The sequence below is a fragment of the Chlorocebus sabaeus genome, chromosome 17 (assembly GCF_047675955.1).
Source record: "Chlorocebus sabaeus isolate Y175 chromosome 17, mChlSab1.0.hap1, whole genome shotgun sequence".
Classification (NCBI taxonomy): domain Eukaryota; kingdom Metazoa; phylum Chordata; class Mammalia; order Primates; family Cercopithecidae; genus Chlorocebus; species Chlorocebus sabaeus.
In genome coordinates this window covers 48,090,170-48,106,300 of record NC_132920.1, presented here as the reverse complement: position 1 = coordinate 48,106,300, position 16,131 = coordinate 48,090,170, and the positions used below count along the sequence as shown (strand labels likewise).

Here is a 16,131-nt window from a genome sequence, read left to right as displayed (position 1 = left end):
GGAAACCATCATTCTCAGCAAACTATCGCAAGAACAGAAAACCAAATATTGCATGTTCTCACTCATAGGTGGAAATTGAACAGTGAGATCACTTGGACACAGGAAGGGGAACATCACACACCGGGTCCTATTGTGGGAGGGGGGAGAGGGGAGGGATAGCATTAGGAGATATACCTAATGTAAATGACGAGTTAATGGGTGCAGCACACCAACATGGCACATGTATACATATGTAACAAACCTGCACGTTGTGCACATGTACCCTGGAACTTAAAGTATAATTTAAAAAAAAAAAAAAAAAGAAACTTCTTTCTGAAATTTGGAGGCATTTACCCATTATCTCCCAGGTTCCACAGTTTAGCTGCTGTAGTACCAGGTGCCAATTTGATTCTCCAGGCTTTATAGGTAACTTTTTCCTACCTCTCTTAAACCCTAGTGTTCTGAAACTTCAGGTTCTGAGTTGGTGCAGGTATTTTTTCATTCTTCTGCTGGGTACACAGTATACAGTGGGCCATTTCAATTTGGACGAACTTCACGTATAACTCTTCTAGAGGGATATTTTTTTAATTTCAGCAATCATACTTTCAGTTTCCAAAGAGCTCTTTCTTGTTTCTTATTGTTCCTTTTTTTTTTTTTTGATTGTCTGATCTAGTTTTATGAATTCAATCTCTTTTCTTAACTTTCTGAAGCTGTCAATTACAGTTTTTATATTCTTTCTGTACTTTTCAAAGTCACACTTTTCTCTGTGTCCTTTTTCCCATTTGTTTGGGTTTCAGTGTTCCGACTTCAAGGCTCTCCTTGAAAATCTTGTGATTCCTTGGTGTCTGGTGTTTTGAAGGCATATTGGAAGCTATGCACTATGGGTGTAACTGGCTGGCAGCCTTCATGGTAGAGTGAAGTAGTTGACACCATATCTCTTGGGCTAATCAGTTTTTCTACAGCAGTGGTTCTCAAACCTGAGTTTGATATTCACACCTGAGTGCTTCAGAATCACTTGGATGTCTTGTTAAAACAAAAATTGCTAGGCCTCACACTTGGATGTTTTCAGTCAGTACAGAATCTGAAAATTTGCATTTGTAATAAGTTTCAGGTGATACTGGTATTGCTGGGCCTGGGGTCACTATCAAGAACCACTTGTCTAGAGAAAACTCAATCCAATTTTCTGCCTAGTGGGAATACATCTATTACTAGGAGCAAAAAACAAAGCAATCAGACTGGGGATCTCACTCTTCAGTACTGTGTTTCCTCTAAAACCTTCAGTTTTAAGAAGATTGTCATTTCAGACCTCCATTGTACCTCATGTCCTGCAAATCACAGGTCTCTAGTAATTTCATCAGAGTAGAAACCTCATCCTACCCATGGGTCTAACTGTTTCTTAAGAAGATTTCAACCAAGCCTGGTCTTCTCAGGCAAGCCTCACACACTTACCTCCTGAGATACAGCTTGCCGCCAACTCTTGCATTTTTCTACAGTTCTGCAACTTGAATCTTTGTTGACATCCTTCTGTTCAGGCTCTCAGGTTTCATCTTTCCCCATGCTTAGTCAATTACCGCTCTTCCACCTGCTTTCTATTTCCCCACTTTGTTAACAGTTCATCTAGTATTGTCTCTTATTTCCACTTTCTTTTGAATGAAGTTTGTTCTTTTTGAAAGCTACATTATCTTAATGGGGCTCCAGAAAGGAGCAGACTTAAATGCATGTGCTCAGTATGTTCTGTATTATTAGAAATCTCCTTTCTCTTCTTGTCTTTCCCTTCTCTTCTTGTAGCTTCCTTTGACTACAAGAAAACTAAGTCATAAACAACAGATGTAGCCACAGGTGTCTCTTTTATGGGAACAGCTCTCTCTTATTCCACCTACATCCATATGCTCAGCTAGTCCTCCCACCTTTAGGAACTAATGCGACCTCCTTAAGGTTTTAGAAAGAGTTATGGATCACCTTTTACGGCCCCTTTATTTACTTTGGTTTATATTTGATGGTATTTGATTCAGTTTATTATTTGCATTGTGGATATGCTCATATTTCATTGAGGGTAAATTTTTTTCTGTACTTTTCATTTGCTGTCAATATTGGTAAATTTCAAGAAAAAAGACTGGAGTCTAAATTGTATTCTGCCATCTGTAATTGAAATTTTCATTTCTAAGAATTTTAAATGCCCTAAAGTTTTATTTATGCCAGCTTGAGGTAAAACGAAAATTAAGTACTGACAAATTCTTCAAGCCCCCTAAAAGAATATTTCCTCCTAATAGTTATGCAATTTTATTTTTGGGGGAGGGGGGTCATTTTTAAAATAATTTTATGCAGTAAAATTTAACCTGAACCATGTAATATACCACTTTGATATTTAAGTTTACTCATTGTTGAGTTTAAATATAATTTTGCTTTCTATAGGAACACATATATGATAGGTAGTAGGTATAAATTTTTAAAAATCTTTATAAGGATATGCCAATAAAAATATAACAAATAATTTTTCAGATTTTCTCATGCGATGCCTGCTAGCATTAGATATCAGAAGATACTATCTAAACCAATGAATGAAAAATGGATTTCAACAAATAAATGCACACTTGATAGGTTTGTTGCCCCATTTGTGTTGTGTCACCATAATCAGGTGACTAGTAGGAGTACACAAGAGGAGTACACAAGTATGTGAAAATGAAGCAGGTTCCTAATGTACTGCTGAAATCCTGAAGTTTAGGGGATGAAGAGATGATCAGTAACTCCATTTTTTTAAAATTTCGTCTACATTTAAGCTGTAGTTCTTTCTCTGTTGTGTATTGCTTTCCTCAAGAGCCAGTGAAGTTTTTTAAAACAAGACTTTTAGCAATGTCAAGTGGAATTCAAACCATGAGAAATAAATAGTTCTGGATTATTATAAAGTTTATGCAATATATCAGAAACTATATTTTTACTAATAGGGACTTTGCAAGTTAAGCAGTAAAGGAATTTAACAAAGAAATAAATTACTGCAAATTTAGAATAAGAAATAAAGAAATCAGTGAATAATATGCAGCCAATTATTTGGAATGAATAGGTTGGGTACTTTCATATAATATTTATCATCATATAGCATTTTCCTCTTTCCCTCTCATTTTCATTATGTTTTCCTTGACTGGGTCTTAGAGTCTTGTTTGTATTTATAGAGGACCTTTATCTTCTTTGAGGTTTCCAAGACATATTTTCCTGTCCACCTTCCTACCATCTCAAAGTTATTTAAAAAAAAAAAAAAAAAAAAACTATTTGAGACTGTTTTCAAACGATTCAAAAGGGAGAGTATGAAAAGTAAATGATTCAAGAAAGCACTTAGTTCATTAGGCTAGAGAATGACCAAAGTCTTATTTACAAATCTAGGCATATCTTGTTTTATTGTGCTTCAAGTCATCACACTTAGCAGATGTTCTGTTTTTTACAGACTGAAGGTTTGTGACAACTGTACCCAGCAAGTATATCAGTGCCATTTTTCCAAAAGCATGTGCTCATTTCACGTATCTGTGCTATAATTTGTTAATTCTCACACTATTTCAAAACTTTTCATTACTTTTATATCTGTTGTGGTGATTTGTGATCTTTGATGTTACTATTGTAATTGTTTTGAGGTACCACAAACCACGCCCATGTAAGACATCAAACTTAATCAATAAATATAGTCTGTGTTCTGACTGCCCTGTTGACCAGCCTTTCCCTCATCTCCCTCCCTCTCATTGGTTCTCCATATTCCTGACCTACAGTAATATTAAAGTTAGGCCAGTTAATAACCCTGCAATGACCTCTATGCATTCTGTAGAAAGAAGAATCACATGTCTCTGTCTCTTTTTTTTTTTTTTTTTTTTTTGAGACAGAGTCTTGCTCTGTAGCCCAGGCTGGAGTGCAGTGGTGCAATCTCGGCTCACTGCAAGCTCCGCCTTCTGGGTTCACGGCATTGTCCTGCCTCTGCCTCCCGAGTAGCTGGGACTACAGGTGCCCGCCACCACACCTGGCTAATTTTTTGTATTTTTAGTAGAGATGGGGTTTCACCATGTTAGCCAGGATGGTCTCCATCTCCTGACCTCGTGATCTACCCTCCTTGGCCTCCCAAACTGTTGGGATTACAGGCATGAGCCACCACACCCGGCCATGTCTCCCATTTTAAGCCAAAAGCCAGAAATGACTAAGCTTAGTAAGAAAGGCACAACAAAATGAGAGGTAGGGCAAAAGCTAGACATCTTGTACCAGCTAGCCAAGTTCCAAATGCAAAGGAAAGGTTCTTAGAGGAGAGTAAAAGTACTATGCCAGTGACCTCATGACAGTGAAACAGCCTGATTGCTGATGTGGAGAACATTTTAGTGGTCTGTATAGAAGATCAAACCAGCCACAACATTCCTTTAATCTAAAGCCTAATTCAGAGCAAGGCCCTAAATTTTTCATTTTAGGAAGGCTAAGAGAGGTGAGGAAGGTGCAAAGAAAAGTTTGAAGCTAGCAAAAGTTGATTAATGAAGTTTAGGGAAAGAAGATGTCTCCATAACATAAAAGTGCAAGATGAAGCAACAAGTGCTGGTAGCAAGTGCAATCACAAGTGCTGCAGCAAGTTATCCAGAAAATCTGGCTAATATGATGGATGAAGGTGACTATACTAAACAACAAATTTTCAATGCAGATTAAACACCCTTATTGGAAAAAGATACCATCTAGGACTTTCATAGCTAGAGAGGAAAAGTCAATGACTGGGTGTAAAGCTTCAAAGGACAGGCTGACTCCTGTTAAGGACTGATATTGCTGGTGACTTTAAATTGAAGCCAATGCTCATTGATTATTCCAAATATCCTAGGGCCCTTAAGAATTATGCTAAATCTACTCTTCCCATGCTCTATAAAGGTAACAACAAAGCCTGGATAACAGCATATCTGTTTATGACACAGTTTCCTGAATATTTTAAGCCCACTGTTGAAACCCACGGCTTAGACAAAGAGTCCATTCAAAATATTACTGCAAATCGACAATGCATCTGGTTACCCAAGAGCTCTAATGGAGATGTACAAGGAGATGATTATTGTTTTTATTCTTGCTAACACAATATCCATTCTGACCCTATAGATCAGAGTCATTTTGACTTTCAAGTCTTATTATTAAGAAATATATTTTATAGGGCTCTAGCTGCTATAGATAGTGATTCCTCTAATGAATCTGGGCAAAGTAAATTGAAAACCTTCTAGAAAGGATTCACCATTCTAGATGCCATTACAATCATCCATGATTCATGGGAGAAGGTTATCAACATTAACAAGATTTTAGAAGAAGCTGATTCCAACACTCATGGATGACTTTGAAGGGCTCAAAATGTCAGTGGAGGAAACAAGTGCAGATGTGGTGGAAATAGCAAGAGAACTAGAATTAGAAGTGGAGCCTGAAGATGGGACTGAATTGCTTCAAACTCATGATAAATATTCAACAGATGAGGAGTTGCTTCTTATGAATGAGCAACAAAAAAAATGGTTTATTGATATGGAATCTACTCCCGGTTAGGATGTTCTGAACGTTGTTGAAATGACAACAAAGGATTTAGAATACTACATAAACTAAGTAGAGAAAGCAGTGAAAGGGTTTAAGCGGACTGGCTTCAATTTTGAAAGAACTTCTACTGTGGATAAAATGCTTTCAAACAGCATCACATGCTACAAAGAAATCTTTCATGGAAAGATGGGTCACTTTCATTGTTGTCTTATTTTAAGAAATTGCGACAGTCACCCCAATCTTCCACAACCACCACACTGATCAGTCAGCACCATCAACATTAAGCCAAGGCCCTTCACCATCAAAGAGATTATAAATCACAAGGCTCAGAAAATCATTAGCACTTTTTACCAAAAAAAATTTTTAACTAAGGTATGTACATTCTCAGACATAATGCTATTGCATACTTAATATACTATAGTATAATGCAAAGATATTTTTATATGCACTAAAACAGCAAAAAATGTGTGACTTTATTGTGATGCTCAGTTCATTGTGGTGGTCTGGAACTGAACCTGCTATATAATCAAAATATACCTGTATGACCAAATGAATCTTTCACATTTCTTTGTGTAAACAGAGCCAAATATTTCTTGCTACTAAATTCTAGATGCTGAAAAGTCTTGAAACCAAGAAACAGTGTTGTCATTCATTCTGAAATATGCCATCTATCTCTTACTTATATTTTCTCCATATTTTATTCCCCAATGCACTTATATCAAATGGGAACTTCTTAGAACCAAGGGATTTTGTTTGTTTGTTTGTTTTGTTTTGTTTTGTTTTTGAGATGGAGTCTCGCTCTGTAGCCCAGGCTGAAGTGCAGTGGCACGATCTCAGCTCACTGCAAGCTCTGCCTCCCGGTCCAAGCCATTCTCCTGCCTCAGCCTCCCGATAGCTGGTACTACAGGTATCCGCCATCACACCCGGCTAATTTTTTGTATTTTTAATAGAGACGGGGTTTCACTATGTTAGCCAAGATGGTCTCAATTTCCTGACCTTGTGATCCACCCTCCTTGGCCTCCTAAAGTGTTAGAATTAAAGGCATGAGCCACCGTGCCAGGCCAGAACCAAGAGTTCTTGATGTTCCTATTAAGCAATAGATTTTGCATTTAAATTGGTATTATTACTAAGATCTGCATCATGATTTACAGATAAAGGACCCCTAGTAAATGTTAGTTTTCTTTTTAAAAATTTCTTTCATTAATTAAAATCATTAAACTCCCAGTAAAACAAGGAAATCATTCTGTATGTAATATTTTGAGTTTGTCTGAGATCTTTTTAAGGAGAATACTTTGGAAATGTTTCTCAAGATCTTTTAAAAAGTACACAGTTGCTTTTAAAACTTCAAGAACAACAGAGCTACAAAGTGCAATTTCAAGTCGTGACATCTACAAATGATATTTTTGCAACTTTGTCATGAAAACTTATCTATCTTTAAATATATTCTATTTAGTTTCAGTTAAAAATAAACCCAATTTAATAGATGCTCAGGGCATTCAAATTTGCTTACTGAAGCACTAAGACTAAGGGAAATTACACTGAGGAATTTTTTTTATTTGAAAACATTTTTCCCATTAGTACCCAATTAAAAATGTACAAAATGGTAAGAAGAAAAATATAGAGTAAATGTGGCTCATGAGAAACCTGAATGAAGACCAGGTATTTTCCAGATAATAACCAACAGGAATCCTTTTATAAATACAAATATGGAATGGCAGTTATCAATATTGTACTGTCATACCCCAGAAAGTATTTTAGTGCCAAAAAACCCACTTGAGTATGTTGTTTTTTTAATCATTAAAATACTCTCCAACAGAGCAATGACATACTTCATAGAAAATAAAATGTTATTTCAACTAAACTTTACTCCTGTAGTAGAGTATCTTCAGCTAATTATTGCAAAGTAATTACAGCTCTCAAGCAAGCAAATACACTATTAAACAGAATGTGAAACTTATGGTTTTGACATAGCTGTAATGGATTAAACCACTCATTACTAAGATGAAACTACTTTATGCAAAAGTGCTGTTGCAGGTACCAACACTTAGACAACTGGTGCATAGTTCAGAAATACATTTGAGACATTTACAATTGCAAGCCTGTACTTTTTTCTAAAAGGAAAAAAAATAAAAGTCTTCTAAGTAGTGGCATTTAATATATTATTGTCAGTCTCTGGTAGATATTTGTACTTATGCAATTTCCAGCCCCTAATAGTTAGGCAGGTCCGTATGAGGTTCTGACTGATAAATATGAGCAAAAGGGATCTGTGTGTCACTTATAGGTTGAAACCGTGGAAGCTTACATGTGATTCTCTAGTCTTGCTCTTGTTCTGCTGCAACAGATGTAGAGCTCTTAGTGCCTCAATGCAACCTCCTTTAAAAAAAATGTAGTAATAACACTTAACATGAGATGTATCCTCCTAACAAATGTTTATGGGCATAATACACTATCATTAATAGGCACAATATATTGTATAGCAGATCTCAAGAAATTATTCATCTTGCATAGCTGAAACTTCATACCCATTGAACAGCATCTTCTCATTTCCAATTCCTCTCTTCCAGTACCTGTCAATCACCGTTCTACTCTCTGCTTCTATGAGTTTGACTATTTTTGATAATGCTTATAAGTGGAATCATGAAGTATTTATCTTCATGCAACAGTATTATCTGTTATGCAACAGCACGTTGGCATAAAGTAGTTTCATCTTGATAATGAGTGGTTTAATCCTATTACAGTTATGTCAAAACCATTAAGTTCCACATTCTGTTTAATAGGGTATTTGCTTGCTTGAGAGCCGCAATGACTTTGCAATGATTAGCAGAAGATACTCTACTACAGCAGTAAAGTTTAGTTGAAATAACATTTTATTTTCTATGAAGTATGTCATTGCTCTGTTGGACAGCATTGTAACGATTAAAAAAACAGCACACTCGAGTGGGTTTTTGGGCAAAAAGTGGCTTGTTTCATTTAGATAATGTTCTCCAGGTTAACCCATATTGTCACACATAGCAGAATTTCCTTCTTTTTCAAGGCTGAATAGTATATCATTGTGTATATGTACCACAGTTTCTTTATCCACTCATCTGTCCACAGACATTTACTTTGCTTCCAACTCTTGGTTATTGTGAATAATGCTACAATGAACTTGGGAGTGCAGATATCTCTTGGAGATACTGATTTCATTTCCTTTGGATACGTACTCAGAAAGGGGATTCCTGGATCACATAGTAGTTCTATTTTTAATTTTTAGGAATCTCCATACATTTTTCATAGCAGCTACGCCATTTTATTTTTCCACCAACAGTGTACGAAGGTTCCAATTTCTCCATATTCTTACCAAGACTTATCGTTTTATTTATTATTTCTTTTTTAATAACAGGCATCCTTACAGATGTGAGGTGATATCTCGTAGTGGTTTTGTTTAGTGATTTAGTGATTATTGAGCATCTTTTTATATATTTGTTGGCATGTGTTTATTCTTTGTAGGAAAGTCTATTTAAGTCTTATTCCCTTTTTTTGTGTCTATTTAAGTCTTATTCCTTTTGGGTTTTTTTTGGTTTTCGGTTTTTTTTTTTTTTTTTTTTTTTTGAGACGGAGTCTTGCTCTGTCACTCAGGCTGGAATACAGTGGCACAATCTCGGCTAACTGCAACCTCTGCCTCCCGGGTTCAAACAATTCTCCTGCCTCAGCATCCTGAGTAGCTGGGAGTACAGGCACATGCCGCCACACCCAGCTAATTTTTTGTATTTTAGTAGAGGCGCAGTTTCACCATGTTGCCCAGGCTGGTCTTGAACTCCTGAACTCAGGCAATCAGATCGCCTCAGCCTCCCAAAGTTTTAGGATTACAGGCGTGAGCCACCACACCTGGCATGCCTATTTTTCATTCAGGTTATTTGTTATCTTGTTTTTTTGTTTTTCTTGCTGAGTTGTAGAAATCCGTATATATTTTGGATGTCCACTCCTCATTGAATATATGGTGTATTAGTCCATTTTCATACTACTATAGAGAACTGCCTGAGACTGGGTAATTTATAAAGAAAAGAGGTTTAATTGACTCACAGTTCAGCAGGGCTGAGGAGGCCTCAGGAAACTTACAATCATGGTGGAAGGCCAAGGGGAAGCAAGGCACCTTCTTCATAAGGCGGCAGGGAGGAGAAGTGCTGAGCGAAGGGGGAAGAGCCCCTTATAATCTCAGGAGATTCTCAGATCTTGTGAGAACTTACTCACTATCACAAGAGCAGCATGTGGTCACTACCCCATGATTCAATTGTCTCCACCTGGTCGCTCCTTGACACGTGGAGATTGTGGGGATTACAATTCAAGATGAGATTTGGGTAGGGACACAATACCAAACCATATCATATGGTTTGAAAATATTTTCTCCCATTCTGTAGCTTGGCTTGTGACTTTGTGACTGTTTCATTTGCTGTGCAGAAGCTTCATAGCCTGAATGCCTAAGTCATTAAGCATAGCCAAGTTCCCCTTAATCTGCAAAGGCCATACAGATTGAACAAGAATGAAATCTTGACTTTGTTAAGTCACTGGAATTTTTTTGTAGCATAAATTATTCAAGAAATTCTTTCATTTTATATAAAATGTCTGATTTATTACATGAAGTTTTTCATAATATTCGATTGTGATTAAAATATCTGTAGATCTATAATGATGTCACCTCTTTCATTCCTGAGACTGATTTTTGCCTTCTTTCTTTTTCCTAATAAATCTGGTTAGATCTGAATTAATTTTTTTCTGTCTTCTTGAAGCTTTTGTTTTCATGATGCTTCTGCATTCTTTTCTAATGTTCTATTTAGTTTATTTCTACTCCAGATTATTGTTTCCTTTCTTCTGCTCACTGTAAGTTTATTTTCATTTTATTTTTCTAGCTTCCTAAAACGGAAACTGAGATGTCTGATTTAAGATCCTTCTTCTTTTCTAAAATAAGTATTTAGTGCGGTAAATTTCCCCCTAAGTATTCTTTTAGTGGCACAACTTTTGGTAGTGTGTTTAATTTTTATTCAGTTTAAAATAATTTCTTTTTAATTTTTATTTATTTATTTATTTTTTTTTTTGAGACGGAGACTCACTCTGTCGCCCGGGCTGGAGTGCAGTGGCCGAATCTCAGCTCACTGCAAGCTCCGCCTCCCGGGTTTAGGCTGCCTCAGCCTCCCGAGTAGCTGGGACTACAGGTGCCCGCCTAGTTTTTTGTATTTTTTTTAGTAGAGACGGGGTTTCACCGTGTTAACCAGGATGGTCTCGATCTCCTGACCTCGTGATCTGCCCGTCTCGGCCTCCCAAAGTGCTGGGATTACAGCCTTGAGCCACCCCGCCCAGCCAATTTCTTTTTTAAAAAAACATTTCTTTGAGCCAGGAGCATATTGACCAAGGAATGATTAGTAAATGACCTTTGTTACTATCCCTGATAGTATTCTTTACATTGAAATTTACTTTGTTAGGCAGGCAAGGTGGCGCATACCTGTAATCTCAGCATTTTGGGAGGCTGAGGCGGGTGGATCACTTGAGGCCCGATGTTTGAGACCAGTCTGGCCAACATGGTGAAATTGTACCTCTACTAAAATACAAAAAATTAGCTGGGTGTGGCTGCTAATTAGAGAGAGAGAGAGAGAGAGAGAGAGAGAGTCTTGCTTTGTTGCCCAGGCTGGAGTGTTAGCTTACATTTATGGAGCAAACAGCAGCAGCACTTACAGAGCGCACTTATCACAACATATCGCATACTAGGCCATCAAACAGTCTTAATAAATTTTTTAAAATTTCAGGTTCTACAAAGTGTATTCTTTAAAATACGATTGGATTAGAAATCAGTAACAAAAATTTTTGAACTGTCTTCAAAATTCAGAAACTACATAATGTACTTTTAAATAATGTACTTACAAAAGTGAAATTGTTTGTATTAATATTTAACAAAGTAAATTTCCTTCTTTTTTTTTTTTTCCTTTCTTGAGACGGAATCTCACTCTGTTACCCAGGCTGGAGTCAGTGGCGCGATCTCGGCTCACTGCAACCTCCACCTCCCAGATTCAAGTGATTCTCATGCCTCAGCTTCCCAAGTAGCTGGGATTACAGGTGCAATTATATGTTTAAAAAAAAAAAAAAAAAAAGACTGCCAGGTCAAGACATAGCAGTTTCCTAGTCATCTATCACCCTGCTGATTTTTTGTCTACTTGTTTTATCAATTCGTGAAAGAAGAGAATTAAAATTTCTGACTATACTTGTGAATTTGTATTTATCTCTTTGCAGTTCTTTTTTTCTTTCATATATTTTGAAGTTCTATTAGTAGGTACATAAGCATATTATTTTGTCTTTCTAATTATTGTTAGAATTAGTAATTCTAAATACTAGTCCTTCTAATGTTTCATTAGGATCTAGTCATTATTAGGAGGATTATTATGTCTTTCTAATATATTATATTGCAGGAATAATTATGAAATAACCTTCATTATTCCTGGTGGTATTCTTTACATTGAAATTTACTTTGTTCAGTATTAATATGGTCATTCCACCCTTCTTTTGGTTAACATCAGCATGATATAATTTTTCTTTTTTTCTTTAAAGATACCCATATGTTTATATTTAAAGTGAGTTTCTTGTACATAATACAGTTAGGTCTTGCTTTTTATCAAATATGAAAACTTTTGTCTTTTAATTGAAGCATTTAAACCACTTGCATTTTACGTTATTTTAATGGTTTAAGTCTATCTGCCTGTTTACCTGTATTTGTCCCATCTTTTCTTTGTTCCCCTTTTCATCTTTTCTATCAGCATATATATAGAGTGCTTTTGTTATTCCATCTTATCTCCTGGGTTAGCTTATTAGCTATAATTCTTTGACTGTTTTATTATTACTTAACTGCTTGCTTTAGAATTTATAGCATAACTCTTTATCTGTCTACCTTCAAGTGGTATTTTACCACTACATACATAGTATAAGAACTTTACATAGCATACTTCCATTTCTCACTTGTTGGTCGTGTCATTGTTATCACATATTATTATTATTGTCATGTATTTTACATATGTCATTAAGCATATACTATATTGTTAATATTTTTTAAAGTCAACTATCTCCTTAAAAAATTAAATAAGAAGAAAAACTCTGGGTTTTTTTTTTTCCTATAACATTTGTATTCTTCATTCCTATTTAGAGAACGATATTTTCATCTTTTTTTTTTCTATTTGGAAGACTCCTTTTAACATTTCTTGTCTTTTTTCTCCTCATCTCTGATATTTTCTATAGATGTGGAATTCTAGATTGACGGATATTTTTCTTCAATATTTTAAAGAGGTTGTTCCATTATCTTCTCACTTTTGTTTCTTCTGATCGAAATTTTTCTTTAATTCTTATCTTTGTTTCTGTGTTTGTAATATGTCCTATTGCCTTGGCTACTCCTATGATTTTTTCTTTATTCCTGGTTTTGAGCACTTTGAAGATGATGTACCTTACTGTAGTTTTCATCATGTTTCTTTCACTTGAGTTTCTTGTGTTTATGGGTTTATAATTTTCCTCAAATTAAAAAACCTTTGGCTACTATATTTTCAAATATTTTTCTGCTCCCCCATTCCTATCCAGGGATTCCAATTTTATATATATTAGACTGCTTGAAGTTATCCCACTGCTCACTGATATTCTGGGTTCATTTTTAAACTTTTTTGTCTCAGCTTGATTCACTATTGTTAGTTCCTATTATATGTCTTCTAGTTCACTAATCTTTCTTCTGCAATATCTAGTCTGCCCTTAATCCCATACAGTCTATTTTTATCCCAGAAATTGTCATTTTTATTTCTAGAAGTTTCCTTTAGATCATTTTGTACATCATGTCTGTTTAACTTCTTGAGCATACAAAATACAGTTATAATAACTGGTTAATGTCCTTATCTGCTAATTCTAGCATCCATGTCACTTCTGGTTTAGTTTAAACAGATTGATTTTGCTCAATATTATGGATAATATTTTCCTGTTTCTTTTACAAATTGGAAATTTGTATCAGATGCTAAAGATTGTGAATTTTACCATGTTGAAATCGATGTATTTTTGTATGCCTATGATTATTATTGAGACTTATATTAGAAACAGTTTTCTTCCTTGGAAACTGATCCTTTCAGTTTAACATTAAAGTTTTGTTAAGTGAAACCAGAGCAATGCTAATAATCTAGAGCAAATCATTCCCAACTACTGATGGAAGACCCTTCTATACATAGTACCAATGCCACACGAGATTTTTTTCCAGTCTGACTAATGGTAACAGGCACTATTCCATGCCCTGTTTGAACACCAGGTCCTGTTTCCTCTGAATGTTGTTTATCTTCCCCTGTAATTTAGGGTAGTTTTGTCACACATGCACTAATCAGTACTCCTCTGAATTCTTGAAGTGGACTCTTCACAGATCTGCAGAGTTCTTGCTCCTGTAGCTACTTCTTCTCCAGCATTCTATTCTGTGAACTCTATCCACTTGAGTGTTCTCACACCCTCAGCTCTGTCTCAACTCAAGGAGTATACCAGGTGCTGCCCAGGGTTCCCCTCCCATTATCATGGCCTGGAAACTCTCTCAAGGCAATGAGCTGGAAGTAATGGCAGGGTTCACATCATTTGTTTCCCGTTCTCAGGGATCACTGTCTTTAGTTGACTGATGCCCATATTTTGAAAACCATTATTTCATATAGTTTATCCAGTTCTTGGTTGTTTTAGGTGTGGTCTTATCTTTTAGGTGTTGTCTTGTGGTCTTGTTCTTGTCTTGGTTGTTTCAGGTGTGGAGAAGAATGGTAAACCTGATCTCTGTTACTCTATCTTGACCAGGAGTAGAAGTCCAAGTCACTGGAAATTTAAGATTAATTTGTTACTACAATATAATCTAGTCTATGCTGATTAATATACATATATTTCCCCAACATTAGAAAGGCTACAACCAGAGGGTATTTTGGGTTGAAATAAAAACAAAACCCACAGTAATTTAAGACACTAACACTTTGTCCATATTTGTTAAAAATAAAAGGCATCACGTTTTCTATCAGTAGCTAAAGAGTAGGCTTTCTTAAAAACTGAGAATTCTACTTAATATACTTTTGAAAAATAAAGTGGAATTGATTTTCTTTCGCCTCCAATGGACAGACTTTGCTTAGCATTGATATGTATGTATCTTAAAAATTTGGTCTTATGGCTGGGCACAGTGGCTCACACCTGTAATCCTAGTATTTTGGGAGGCCGAGGAAGGAGGATCATGAGGTAAGGAGATCAAAACCATCCTGGCTAACAAGGTGAAACCCTATCTCTACTAAAAACACAAAAAATTAGCCAGGTGTGGTGTCGGGCACCTGTAGTCCCAGCTACGTGGGAGGCTGAGGCAGGAGAATGGCGTGAACCCTGGAGGCAGAGCTTGCAGTGAGCTGAGATTGCGCCACTGCACTCCGCCTGAGCGATGGAGTGAGACTCTGTCTCAAAAAAAAAAAAAAAAGTCTTATATTTGAGTAGTAGAAACCCATTTTACTCTTTCTTGGGTTGGAGGGAGTAGGATAGGAACGTAGGATAACTAATTCAGATTAAACTTTATAAAAGATGCACCATATGTCAATTGGTCTGAAAATCCATAGCAGAAATAGAAAGTACATCTTTAGCAATAGTATTTCTGAATGGTCTTACAAATAATGGAAATTTACCTACAGTAACATATGTAGCTTAAGTAATAAGTCTCAAAGTGAGATTTGAGAATTTGTATTCTGTACAATCAACTACACTTTCTTGAATGAAACTATATGTATTTTTTACTCTTAACCATCATACTCTTTGAATTTTATTTCTGTTTAAAAATATTTAATATATTAAAGGCAATTTTTTTTTTGTTTGTTTTGAAACAGCGTCTCACTCTGTCACCCAGGCTGGAATGCAGTGGCATGATCTTGGCTTACTGCAACCTTCGCCTCCCGGGTTCAAGTGATTCTCATGCCTCAGCCTCCCCGAGTAACCTGGATTACAGGCACCCAGCACCAAAGCCACCTAATTTTTGTATTTTTAGTAGAGACAGGGTTTCACCATGTTGGCCAGGCTGGTCTCAAACTCCTGACCTCAAGTGAGCTGCCCGCCTTGGCCTCCCAAAGAGCTGGGAATACAGGCATGAGCCACCACACCCAACCAAAGGCAATTTTTTAAATGATAGAAAATGTAGGTATTCTCATTGGTCTAAGACAATTATCTTCAAATGATTTTATCTTCCAGTCCTTATCTGCATATGTATGGACAGTTTAAACCAAAAAGTACATAAAATAGCGTTTAAAAACTATACTCTCTGGCTTCAAACACTTACCCTGTCATTGTCTAGCTCTTTGATCCTGAGCAAGTTATTATATCTCTGTGCCTCATCCATATAATATTACCTATCTTATGAGGAAGTTTGGAGGATCTAATGAAAAGTATTTCTGAAGTACTTAAAACAGAAGTTGGCACGTAATAAGCACTTACTTGATATTAGCTATTGTTACAGGTATTTGTATAGTCAGGATTTTCCAGAGACGCAGAAGAAGCAGAACCAGATTGGTAAGCTTACTCTTCACTCATCTGTAATATCTCTCAATGAAAAGAAAATCTCACTTGATGAAAAGGATATTCCAGTGCTGTACTACTCATTCATTCAGA

General features: G+C 36.1%; 1 protein-coding gene across 1 annotated transcript in view; it reads left to right on the top strand.

Moving 5' to 3' along the window:
- PTCHD4 (patched domain containing 4) overlaps positions 1-16,131 on the top strand; it is a 198,196-nt gene that overhangs the window by 99,272 nt on the left and 82,793 nt on the right. The window lies entirely within an intron of this gene.